Source organism: Argopecten irradians, chromosome 12, assembly GCF_041381155.1.
Source record: "Argopecten irradians isolate NY chromosome 12, Ai_NY, whole genome shotgun sequence".
NCBI classification, from domain to species: domain Eukaryota; kingdom Metazoa; phylum Mollusca; class Bivalvia; order Pectinida; family Pectinidae; genus Argopecten; species Argopecten irradians.
Window position 1 is genome coordinate 23,974,857 of NC_091145.1, and position 13,737 is coordinate 23,988,593.

Consider the following 13,737-nt stretch of genomic DNA (forward strand, 5'->3'; position numbering starts at 1 on the left):
AACGTTATTCTGATGAATCCCAGTATAGGGATAGCATTTTATAATGTTTTATTTTTCTTTACTGTTTTCTCTTTCAATGGAAGAAAATGTTATCAATCTTTATTGGAGTGGTCATTTTTAGCCCGAAGGGCCGATGAGCTTATGTAATGGGGCTGCGTCCGTCGTCCGTCCGTCCGGCGTAAACTTTTCCATTTAAACAACTGTAAGTCCTGATATTTGACTTATAGCATGCTGGAAAGCAGGACTACAAAGTTTGTTTGTTCAAATTAGAGCATGCTGGAAAGCAGGACTACAAAGTTTGTTTGTTCAAATGAACGACATTGACCTTCATTCAAGGTCACTGATTCAAATAGGTTAAAATCTTTAGATGACTTCTTGTTAATAACCACGATGCTTAGAGACCTGATATTGGGCCTGTGACATGCTGGGATGAAGGGCTACCAAGTTTGTTCAAATGAATGGCAATGACCTTCATTCAAGGCCACAGTTGTTAAACATCAAGAACCACGAGGCCTAGATACCCTAGAGATTTTTGCATTTACAAAGTCGGTGCTTTTACTTTGGTATTTTAACAAATTAAACTTTGAAAGTGTTATATAGAAATTCTTATTGACACTCTTATGTCTTAAGTAAGCACCACGTTTACCAGACAGCAGGTGAGCGATTCGGGCCCATTGGGCCTTGTTTATATGTAACTTGATATTAGTTTTCATAAATAGTAATTTTATATAGGCGCTATCATTTTTCTTATTATAATTTACATTTTTGTTGAGCTTTATGTGGAGCATACATGTGTAAAGGTTTCGGTGTTCGTCATCGATGTGTTACCTCGTATAGTGGATTTTTTTAAAGGTTCGTCAACTCTGTGGTTCCGTCTCGACTTCCGCTGGCTAGGTCTACAGGTCAATGGACGACAACACAGTTTATAAAGTTCAACATTTTATTATAGACAAGACACAATGGCTAAACATGGAGATGAAATACAGAGCATCACAGAATATTTACAGAGAACGCATTTCACCAGCGAGACAATATGGCCAACCAATAGGGACCTTAGCTGAACAACTACAGCACACTATATTTTAATTCTCGACTACAACAACCACCCTTTTCCCGACCCTTGGGCTCATTATATTAACATTCACCACATTTTGAAATACTGCCTAACGCTGTCTACATGGAATACAACCACCTAACCCGGAGTAATTTTGAGGTCTACTGCCGAAAACTCCTACATAATATCTGGATAATTACCTTGTAAAAAGGGAATAGAACTGACCAGTTACATGAAAGCTTCCGTCAAAACTCGCTAAACTAAGCTAAACACCTGGCTATATACCCAAATTTATTAATATGAAATGAACAGTACGTGCTCAAGCTATTCACGTGAGCGGACTATGTATCAAAAATAACAGCCAATCAAAATATACATAAATATGAATCGGAAACGGGATCCCCAACCGTGGAAACCCCCATAACAAATAGAGTCTTCGATTACAACATGGCTTGTTTGTCACGCAGGATATAACAAAAATTCCGAGCGTTAGTACGGATAAATCCAATACTTTTACACATGATTACTGTTTCATAAACAAAGCAATTAAATCACTAATGCCAGTTCATTAAGGGAAAAAAGAATATTAGAAATATTTCGAAACTAGTAAAACAAATTGAGATATTGGGTTATATCCCTCTACCCGCTGACAGTTTTGTTTCTGCTCGAAGTTTCTGGCCAAATTTGGTTAAAATCTATTCAGTACTTGGTAACTATAGAAATTAAAAAGTATCTCATAGGTTCCCCATCTCTGGCCTCTCGGGTGTCGGAGTCACAGAAATCCTTCCAGAATATGTCTGCCCAAATCTGATAATTCCATATAACATTTTAACACAATTAAGCAACTACTTGAATATACTTTAATTGTGAACTAGTAATTCTGTTTTTTAAGTGTCATAATAAAAAATAGGCTAGATTTGCCTTCCTTTTTGTTAATTCGGTCAAACAATAATATTTATGACAAGCAGCAATGCAAAGGAAATCTCTCTTTGCCTGTTGGGCTTTGCCCCTTTTGTCCCTGTAGGTCAAAGTGATTGTAGTCATATCCAACCAACCTTGACACTCTTACGCTCGTGTATGTATTGTCGTATTATTTAGTATTAGCATGTGATGCATTAATTGACGTGTTTTGTGCTTTCACACAACACCTTTCACTATAAAATCTAAATATACGGATATTACACGAAAAACTCAGCGTAATAAACATTCCTTGTAGGCTTGACGTGTTCTCAAATATTATCAGAAGGATTTCCGACTGGAAAAATACGGCAACAATTCCGATAATCCAACTAAGACCCATCACCGAAGAAATTTTGATTGATAGAATTAATGCTGATTTGCCATCAGAGTTGATGGATATTGAATTAGTACGAACATAATGAATTATTGAAATAAATAATATCACATTTCCACAAAGAAATGAGGATAAAGGGAGTACAAAAGCATACATAAGTACATTGGTATTCGAAATGAAGCAATTGTTGCCGCCATACCAGGATTCCGCTGGTGCTAATAACAAATTCAAACATTTTGTGCACAAAATTATACTGATATCCAATACTATGCCAATCAATACATATATAACGGTTTTTGGAAATCTTTCTGATCTGGTTTGAGTCTGGAGAGTTCTGATGTCAGAGTTCAGACGAAAACAACAAAGAAACATAAAAATAAACGATCCAACCCAAGTAAAGTGATGAAGCACCCCGATCCATTCACACAAATCACTCGCTATGGTAACATGAGAAAATAACAAGAAACAAGTTTGGGCAAACAGCAAATACAACATCAATACAAACAAGAGTTCTAACTTCCCCTGCCGCATAAATGGTACACCACAAAGTTGTATTAGAGAGTAAGTCAGGGATAGAACTGATAAACCTGTACAGACCGTATTGACAGCATATCTGTAGGAGATTATATTCTCGCCATTTTCATTGATGTTTTGGTACTTGGTCAAAAATGTGTCGACGCAAAGAAAATAGCTTCCAAATTTGAACGAAACATCTTTCGGTTCAATAACAATGTTATCTAATTGGAAGTTCCGTTCGTATAGTGTTTGATTTAGGAAACTGTTATTTGAGGAGTTCTCATCTTGCTCTACATAGCTCTCACGAAGGCTTACCTTCACTGCGGGACATGGTAAAGTAACATCAGATAAAGCCATACTGAACAAATATCGCGGACTCTTAATGGAATCTTTGGTCTTACAGAACGAATCGTTAATGTTATCTACATGTTTCATGAAAATATTATCTGATATATAGTATTTTCCAATCAATTTAGCAATTATTGACCTCAGAGAATCTAAATTTGCGTTACTTTCGGGGTGTATGCGTGCTTTATACTGAACTTTGACGAATGCACAAGGCTGACCGAAAGTCACGTGTGTCCCAGATAGCTTGAATGTACCTCTTTTCAACAAGTCCATGTCTATTGTATCCAGAATCAATGTATTAGCTGTGTGTTTGGCCAAATTTACAAGCATGCTTGCAACTTCTTTAGTAATATTGGCATCAGCTTCGATATTAGTTTCAAATAACAAATCTAGCATTGCGTCTCTCGTTTTGTAATTGATAGAAACGCATCTTCCTCCCTTGGGTTCCGTGTTAGCAGGACAGAACAGGGTCTTACAGCCAATCTGTCAAAGAAATAGGAACTTTATAAGTTTAACACTGCATAAAATGCATTGCTCTTGTACGTGATAATATATATATACATAGGATCTTCAATGTGTGAGACTAAGAAGGTCTATAACAATCTACATTTCGAAGAATTTCATGTCAAAATGTGTTGCAAAAATCCAGCGGATGCCGCTATTTTGTCCTGCCGTTTTCGAAATACTGACGGCACGTCATTTTTCTGACGTCACTTTATTGTTTCTGTCATGACGTCACAATGGATTTTATGGTGACCAAAATACGGAATTTACATCAAGGAAATGATTTTTTAAAGTTACACAAATACTTTAATTCCCAGCTAGAAATGTATGTATATAATTATGGCATCGCAACAAATGATATTAATAATGTCATCGAACAGATGATATATTTGTATTCAATCAATGACCAATCCCTGATACCTTTAAAGTCATAAAACAGATGCCTACCATGTACAAGGTAATTTTTGTGAACGAGGGGAAAAGGTGCAAATTTGCAAGAAAATATATTAGGGTTCAATTTCTCCACACTCCACAGTTTTGGTTAGTATAAAACTCGCACTTTCTGTTTCAGTGCAAGCTATTCTTGATAACGAAATCAAAATAAATCATTTTAAACACATTTAAATGGTGTTATTATTTTTTTTAGTTTTCGATTTGTTATTGTTGAACCGCCGTGACCGTGAATGAAGTTCAAGGTTAACAATAAGTTATAATAATTATTTGGGCGATTCACGTGCAAAAGTTTATATCTAACGGACACTTTTAATTGATTCCATTATGACATTGTTGTGTCTGATTCTAAGTATGATAAGTGTATATATGCATTGAGTTCTTGTCGCATTTACTGAAATAACCAGGTGAGCGATAATTCTCTCTGGGTCTCTTGTTAGCTTTTTAACCCCAAGTGAACGCGCGATCCTTTGAAAACATTGACAAGTGTCAGGTCCGCCGGTTTTGGAATTAGTGAATTAAAAGAGTAGGAAGTTGTTATGAAATTCATTTTCATTTTTGCTTTACATTTTATACCTTGACGTTGAGTCGTCTCGATCTTCTTTAACTTAGCAAGGCAAGTGTTAGTAATTGTCCATATTGGCCAGATATGTACGATATGGCAAGTGTCGTTTTCAACATAATTTGTGGAAATGATTGGAATAAGAAGAAAAACAAAAAAGTAACAATGTGCATTTTATCCGAAATTGAGATACTTAAATAGGAGGAGATACTAGATATCTCAGATACATACATGTATATTTATCTCACAATCCGCAATGTATCCAGTAACTTTGTCCGTGTAACATATGTTTTGAACGTGTCATTTGTGTAATATAACTTTAACCGATTTTCATTGGTTGCAAATTCATTGTGACGTCATGACTTGTCAGTAAACAATACCGCGATGTCAGGATTTGAGGATATCGTGACCAAATTGCAGCCTTCGCAACATATTTTGGCATTGAATTTCTATGAAATGTAGGTTGATTTAGGTATGTGATAATATAAGACTGTTTCATATGTTGATATGAAGGATAGGGATATGCTACCCGAGGGTCACAAAATTTTGTAAAACCCACGGCTTGCGGAGGTTTAACAGTATTTTGTGATCCCTAGGGAGGAATATCCATATCCTTCATATCCACGTATGAAAAAGTATTTTCTCTTATATCTCGACGTTTTATTGCAATTTTACTACAAGAATTTTCCGCCATTATAAAATAAATTCGAGAAAACCGTGACTGCAAGAAAATTCTCCATACATAAAAAAATTGCGTGATATTTTCAACGCAAATTCCATTGTTTTATCTTTTAAAGTAAATCCAGCATAATTTCTGAATTTATTTTTTATAGGATATTATATAATAATAATAAATAAACAAAATATTGACGGCTAATTTTAATATGCTGTTGTCGATTCTTAGCTAGCAGGTGCAACATCCAGTAGAACAGAATGCTATTTGATCAATGTAATATCATATTATACATTATATTATACAGTATCTGATTCATTCTATTATAATCAGAATAAATCCTTTCCTACCTGATCCGATAGAGATATTTCTGTATCACTGCATCGTCCTGTGATTCCTTGCGTTAGAAATAATGTTGAGAGGTCAATAAGACTGGTTAATGTCGCCAAATTATGCGACATGGTCCGATAATCGGAGGTATCAGTTACGCAAGCTAAAAAATCGTATCCATGCTCCATATATTCATCGATCAAACAATCCATGTTCCTATAAAGTTTGTATTTTCCATCATAAACCCAAACCGGACTTATTACACGATTTCCACAAGGCGTGTCTGTCAACTCCCTTGTGTTTGTTTTTAGTTGATACGTAAAATCGTGGAAACAATACCGCACCCTGATACCTTCTGGTGGCTGAAATCTATAATTACAAAGGGGGTGTTTTAATCTCCACATTATGGTTTCTTTTAAAGTAACATTTTCGGAATCATTTTTCATTTCTTCCATATCATGTTTGCATGTGACTTTTAACAGCCACGGTATCCAATTTTGTACATCATGACATAACGCGCATTGTCGATTCTTAAAAGTTACTTGTGTAGCGAAGTTGAAAACAGGCAACATGTCCATCAATTCTAAGTTGATGTGCGATTCACATTTATACTTGACGTTATCATCTGCTTTCCATGACGATGGACAATCTGTTACCATAAAGGCCCCGCGACTTATGGAATTTTCTTCCTTAAATGACGTAAATCCACACGTTGTGTTCTCAAATAACGATATTTGTGATTCATCCAGTTCCACGTTTTCGTCACTTTTCTGATCTGCATCGAAGCAGCAGTCATCAAAATGTCGGCAGAGGCGGTCACAGCGGCAGATCGTATTGTTGGGAGTTGAACACGAATGGTAAATAGCATGGCAGGAATCCTGGAGAGGCGAAACACCGTCCTCACTTGAAGCTGCACGCATTGCTAATACATACAAGAACACAAGACTTAAAAACACCATCTTCTTGAGTTTTGTTTCTGTGCTATATGTGTAACATTCTCAATCCTCAATGTATTTTTGCTAGAAAACTTATACCAAACACAGAAGAGTCTTGATTTATTTATACTTTGAGTCCCTGACGAATTTGAACGTGGCCAATCACAATGAATGTGTTTACGATCTCACAGCCTATCACGTTTAACCATGTTAATTATACTACACAACAACTTTCTGCCTATTGTATTTCATATCATGAACTCTGTTATATGGGTTTCTTGTTACTAGTGAACACTGAAACCTGGGTGATCTTTGTGTGATTTAATTTACGACGTAAACAAATGAATATAAACTGACCGTAAGGTATGGTTTTATGGAGGACTATTAACAAGCAAAATGGATTCCACATGAGAAATAAAATATTTTTTTATTTTCGACCAATGATTATTATATACACGTGCCACTCAATATCGCTTTTTGATGTCTATTTAAATATTTATATCGTGACTGATATAAGTGAAATGATATTATTAAAACATGGCCAACATGAGGATATTGTATATAGAGATTTTATCATGAGGATAACGTATATAGAGATTTAAAAGGCGGCATTTGGACATGATTTCCCGGTGTTAATTATATTATAAGTTTAGGTTTAAACTGAAGGCAAGAAATTGAAATAAACTAAATCTACAATATCCTAAATTATGGTTTTCTCTTCAATGGATAACAAGATTTAAGTAATACTAAATGAAACAAAAACAGCATTATTAATTGGTTTTGATTCCCAAGGAACAATTTTGTCATATTGATTGATATTATTTTGTATTTTGAGTATCTTTACAGCAATTCCTACAACTATTGACAAAGAGCTTCAGGACAGCAGAGACAGAGTAAACTTTTGGTGGATCTCCACAAGGAAGCCTTAAAATTCATTTTGCTTTTTATAAGCCAATAAAAATGCTCGTTACAAGCAAAATTGAAATATTTAATCATCCTTAGAAAGTTACAACTGTATGATTAATACGTTTGGCATTTCTTACGATAATTGCTTAAATATCTATTTTAGGATATGATATCAAATTAAGCAAACCACTGAACCATACCTAATAAGGAGAAAATCTACAATGAAATAAGGTTTTAAAACTCGATTAAAACCCAAATTTCATTTCGAAAACCCGGCATTTAATACACACCCTGTGCAGTGACAGAAGGCGCTAGCACTCTATCTTCTCTTGCTGCAGAGGAACACCACTGGCGATATGACCAGGTTTAGATGCCTTAGCTAACATCTCAATGAAAGAACGACAACAGAAGAGGCCAGCAACAGAACAGTAATGCCGTTTAAAAAAGCTGCAGAGAAAAGATATCCAACAGCTTCAAACTGTCGATCGACCATTCTCAACCATGCACTAACCTGTGAGATGAGAGCAGACTTCAACAAATATGCATTATAGTGCACACCAGACAGTGGTATGGTCTCAGCAGCGCGGAATGATATAATCTGGTGGAATTGTGTCATGGCAAAAAAGGGGTCGAAACGACCATTGAGGGCTGGATTCCATCTGACGACGCTGTCCACAACGTTTTGTGTTTTTTCCATGTCGTAGCTGCCTAACCAAAGTAGGATGTCAACTGCAGAGAAACATGTAAATTAATATCATTTATATTGATACTAAGTTTCTTCAATCCCAAAAAATTGGGACCATTAGTTCTGCATAGATATTTACCAGTGCACATATTTTCGCTATCATCTTTTTTTTCCAAAAGTACTTTGTTTGACAATAGTTGGTTATAAACCAGATCACTTAGCAAAGTCATTGAGAAGGTCCAATATTTTTGATATCACCAAGATCGTGTGTTTATTGTGATGATTCTTTCTCACCTTGTTTGAAATATAAACCTTCTTTTCTACTCATGTCATGAAAGGTGAGAAATGATCATCTGACTGCGTCATTTCCTGTATGAAAACCTCGCAAGTGATTATTCAAGTCTGATTTTATGATTTCAAACTACATCTCTAAAATTGGAAAACAAAAACCTCTAAATAAAAAAACACATGCTGTTACTTTTTTCAAAGATTTACTTTTCGAAATCAATAGTAAAAGTTATATATCCAGTTCTCTGTTTACCTTTAGAATATTGAATAATATCATACTGCCTTATATTCTCATAACAAATCTACACATCAAGAATCCTCTTCGATTTTATTGTAGTTCATTCAAAGAAATACCATGGAAAACCAGCATATGCTTTTGTGGACAGATGATACCATTAATTGAATTCGACTTTATTTATGCACGTGACCTAGCCAATGTGACCCTAGGATGTAATCATCTTCAGAAGATCATGTCAAGATCCTTATGCAGTACTAAACATCAATCTCAAGCTATCAAATCTTTGCAAAATCCTAGTTTTCAGCAAAATATTTGCGTTTTTAATGCTAAAATAGAATAAATGCTTAACTAGGTCACTGTCACACCTACTTTTTTTAATTTTTCATCAGTTTTCTGAACTGAACTTCACAAACCCAATATTTACAGGCAAAACCTGCAAAAAATGTTATCTATATTCTAATTTTTAATCAATTAGGACTTAAATAATGAAAATGTGAATTTTCACCCATTGACCTTTGACCTCTGAAATTACCATGAGCGCAGAAAAAATCGGATATTCTGAATAGCATACAATATGTAGCTGACCCTAATGTATCTTTATGCAAACAATTTTGCTTATCACTGAGTGGCCGTAAAACGGCCAAAAGTGCAAAAAGAGACACAAAAGTACTACAAAGTAGTACAAGAGTAGTTGGCTGAGCAACCCGAGGCTTCCTTTCACAAGGGTTGAAGGGTTAAGATATCCCTATATACTTGACAGATCAATGTTGGATTATTTTCCTGCCATATTTAAAGAAAAATCAGTTGTTTAAAATTCTTTTCATAACGTCGACATTACAGAGACGTCGCAATTCGTCAAGATTAATGACGTCCTCGAAAATAGTTTCCGCATGTATCGTCACGTCATTGTCATGCAATTCCTAGCAACCGTGGGATTACCCTGGAAATAAGTAAAGTGAACATTAATATGATAATATGACATTATCTAAACACGACCAATTTGAAGCCTTTATGCATTTTCCAAGAATACAATTATTGAAATATGAGATGGCAAGTTATAGATATCAATAAATTATTCAAAATTATCAACAAAATTAGTCTAGGGACTATTGATATATAATTGATTATTATTTAAAACCTGCGTATAGTAACCTCGTTACCATTGCATTTTCTTCCAACATCTTACACAACCTCATATGATCTCTATCATTCCTGTTGAGCTTTTATCAAAAGCGTACACAGATTTACATCTTATATTTTTTAATTTCTGTAGATACCACCTAAAGAGGCATCCTCAATACTCCAGAGTTTACTATCATTGTCGTTAAATCTACTCAAAAACTGAAGGCTATTTGTATGACGAGAGATGTGAAAGGTACATTAGTCCTTTGAGGTACGTGAGTCGAATTACGGTACATTGCATGATTTTGAAGCTGAGTGTCGGTTTTTGTAATCTTCAAATAAAGTATCTGTAGGCATGTAATTGGTCAGTTTATTTCTGCTGACATGCCTTCAAATTCACTATGATATGGTCCAGGGGTGGATAATACGGCAGTGATAGTAACTCCTGGAATATCGAGGATGCGATAGAGATTACACACCCTCAATGAAGCATTTGAATTATGCTAAACGATGTTTCTTGGATGTTATGTCAACGTTAAAATGCGAATGTACTGTTGGAATAATTAGTGAATAGGATTTGAAAGCTGTCACTTTACATATCCCTTCTTGTGTTTGGTAAGCTCATCAACTCATTGTTGCTAATGTTTTTTTCAACAGAATATTAAGTTACCGAGTTGGTTCGAGAAATTGGGGTCTGACCTGACAATTACCCAAATTATAATCCAAATGAACAGTTTCATTCCGATCATTTCAATTTAGATCCGATATTCGTTGCTATGGTACATGTACTGTAACAATAATCTAAATGTACGACTTACTGATGTGCCGACGTGTTATATCATTTTGAACAGGTATAACCCGAATGTGTTTGCCACGACTTCCTTGAAAATAGCCAGCTGATGTATCTCTAAATACTAGATCTAGGGAAAAGCTCGGACGCATCTTTGCTTCATTTGTCTGAAAACACTACTGTAGCCAATTGTTCCTAGGCAGCCATTAGTTTATTATCGGTTTAGGTCGATGTCCCCACGTCCACTAACGGTGTTTTCTTTGTCTGAATCTAATTTTTTTACATTTCCAAGTCCTTTCCTGCCCAATGGGACATGTACCATGTGATACCCGATGCGTTTATGCGGGGGTTGTATCTCCAGTGGTGGTGATGGTGGAACTTAACTCTGGGTAGTTTTCCCGCTGAAATGACGTTACCGCGAGATATAATCTTTAAGTGTCATTCCATCACCAATAGAAAACAATAATCCCGTACAAACGCCATCAGCTATCAGAAGGCCTATAAATTAGTCCCAATGCTTATACTAAAAGCTAGATAACGAGAAAAGAAATTCCAAACTATGAACGCAAAAATATTCTCAGGTATATATATAGGTAACTAATTTTGAAATGAAATTATATTCTGTAAGTTTTTTGTGTCAAAGAAGTAATATCAGCGGTTCTATTCCTGATAATATAGATTGGCCGATACGCTCCTCAGAAGTATTCATCAACTGCGATATCAACCCCGAAATCGGCGGCGAAAAGCACGCGAGGTTACTGGACTCAGTCCAGATACTTCTCGCGAGTCCAGTAACCTGTGTCAAAAATAGATCGAGGAAAACTCCCTTGAGATGTGACGTCATAATCACTTTTGACGTCGAGTCGTACCCAAATATAGCTTAACGGGAGTTTCCCTCATTCAATGACGTCGGGACAGTCTATTGTGACGTCATTATTATGGCGGAAGGCAGCAAGTTTTCTGCGATCAACGGTTATCAACAGAAATGAACTGCAAACTTTAATTTATGGAAAACGTTCAAGAATGCCAGACGGGCTGCAGTTGATACAATATTCCGGTTCTACCAGTCAGTGAGTCTACACCGTTAGCAAGGAGCATTTGGATATTTACCATTAATAATACATGGAACTACTTTTGTAAACAGAAAGTTTGCAAATACCATCCTGTTTTTGTAGTTAATTCTTTTTGAAGAGCCGGGTAAATATATGTAAGTTTCATATAATAAAACAGTTATCGACCTATTTTCAGGTGGATACGCTTAATTATCAACCCTCGTAAATGATATAAACCTCGGCCTCCGGCCTCGGGGTATATCACTTACTTGGGTTGATAACTCACCGTATCCACCTGAAAATAGGTCGATAATTGTATAGTAATATGCAAATCCGGAATATGACGAAGGCAGCAAGTTTACTGCGATCAACGGTGATCAACTGCAAACTTCAATTTATGGAAAACGTTCAAGAATGCCAGACAGGCTGCAGTTGATACAATATTTCGGTTCTACCAGTCTACACCGTTAGCAGGAAGCATTTGGATATTTACCATCTACTACATGTAATGTGCTTTTGTAAACAGAAAGTTTGCAAATATCATTATGTTTTTTTGTAGTTAAGTCTTTTTGAAGAGCCGGGTTAATATCATGTAAGTGTCATATAATAAAACAGTTATCGACCTATTTTCAGATGGATACGGTGAGTTATCAACCCTCGAAAATGATATAACCCTCGGCCTCCGGCCTCGGGATATATCACTTACTCGGGTTGATAACTCACCGTATCCACCTGAAAATAGGTCGATAATTGTATAATCACTGAAAATGAATGTCTGAAGTAGGAAACGAATTACTTGAAGTAGTAAATATGGTTCCAATTGCTAGTGTTTGTGAACATTTGTGACCGTCCTTATTTTGTAATTTTATTTGTTCTCTTCGTGTTTTGATCGTCTCGAAAGTTCGACAATATTTTGTTGGAATTACTTCTTTGCACCATTTGTATATTTTATGATATTTTATATATATTATAAGAATAAAATAAAAACCCAATTGTTTTCTTTTTTTTATTGAATAAAACGACATAAACGTACTTTACATCACACACAATCTTAAATATACATTATATCTGCTTATCAATACATCATACATAATTTTTGAATGTCAGATGTGCTCTGGTTTCCACAATTCTTATTGGTTAATACACCACTGTCACGAGGAGGCGATATGTAGCATATCATATCAGAGTTTCCGTTTTTAAAAACACTTGGTTTATATTCCTAGTGTGACGTCATTCATGAGTTGATATTGCGATTTTAACATCACAATACTGAACGCTGAATAGATATAATCGAGCAATTCCCCACACATTTCTATAATATTTAGGATGAACCAAAACTTAATAATTGTTATATTTAATATAAAAAATTAATTACCTTTGATTCGATTCATAAAGTGTTATACTGCCTGATAGAGTTTCAAATAATCACCTCGGGCTACTTTCCAGGTCAAAATTCAATGCTACTAGGGCGATATAATAAGGGCGCAGCTCTTTGTGCAGGGCACGAAGTGCGCAGCACTTCTAAGGTAACGTATACATGAAAATTAAGAAAAAAACACAATCTTCAAAATTCAATCCAACACACTGACAGCTTCAGTTTGCGGTCGCTTTTTTGTTATCCACTATAAGAAATACCATCATCGTGAATGCGATGCTTGAAGTCAGCTCATTATATAATTAAGCGATTCAAACGCTTTTAAGATCCGACGAACGTAATCTTCATCCGGCAGAAGCTCAGTGCTGTTGCTCTTTATTTGCAAGCGTTCAAGTGATAGACTACCGTCCAATATAATCACCTGACCAAAAACGACATATCAGTTACGGAATTTTAAGTCTCTTTCTTCTCTAATGGGGTTTCCTTCTCAAATGAGGGTTTTGGGATAAAGATAGAGTGTGAATATATGAACAAAAAATAAACAGAAAATTCTGCTCCGTTATTTCCGTAAATTGAACTTTTTAACATTGCATAATTAATGCTTACTGAGACATC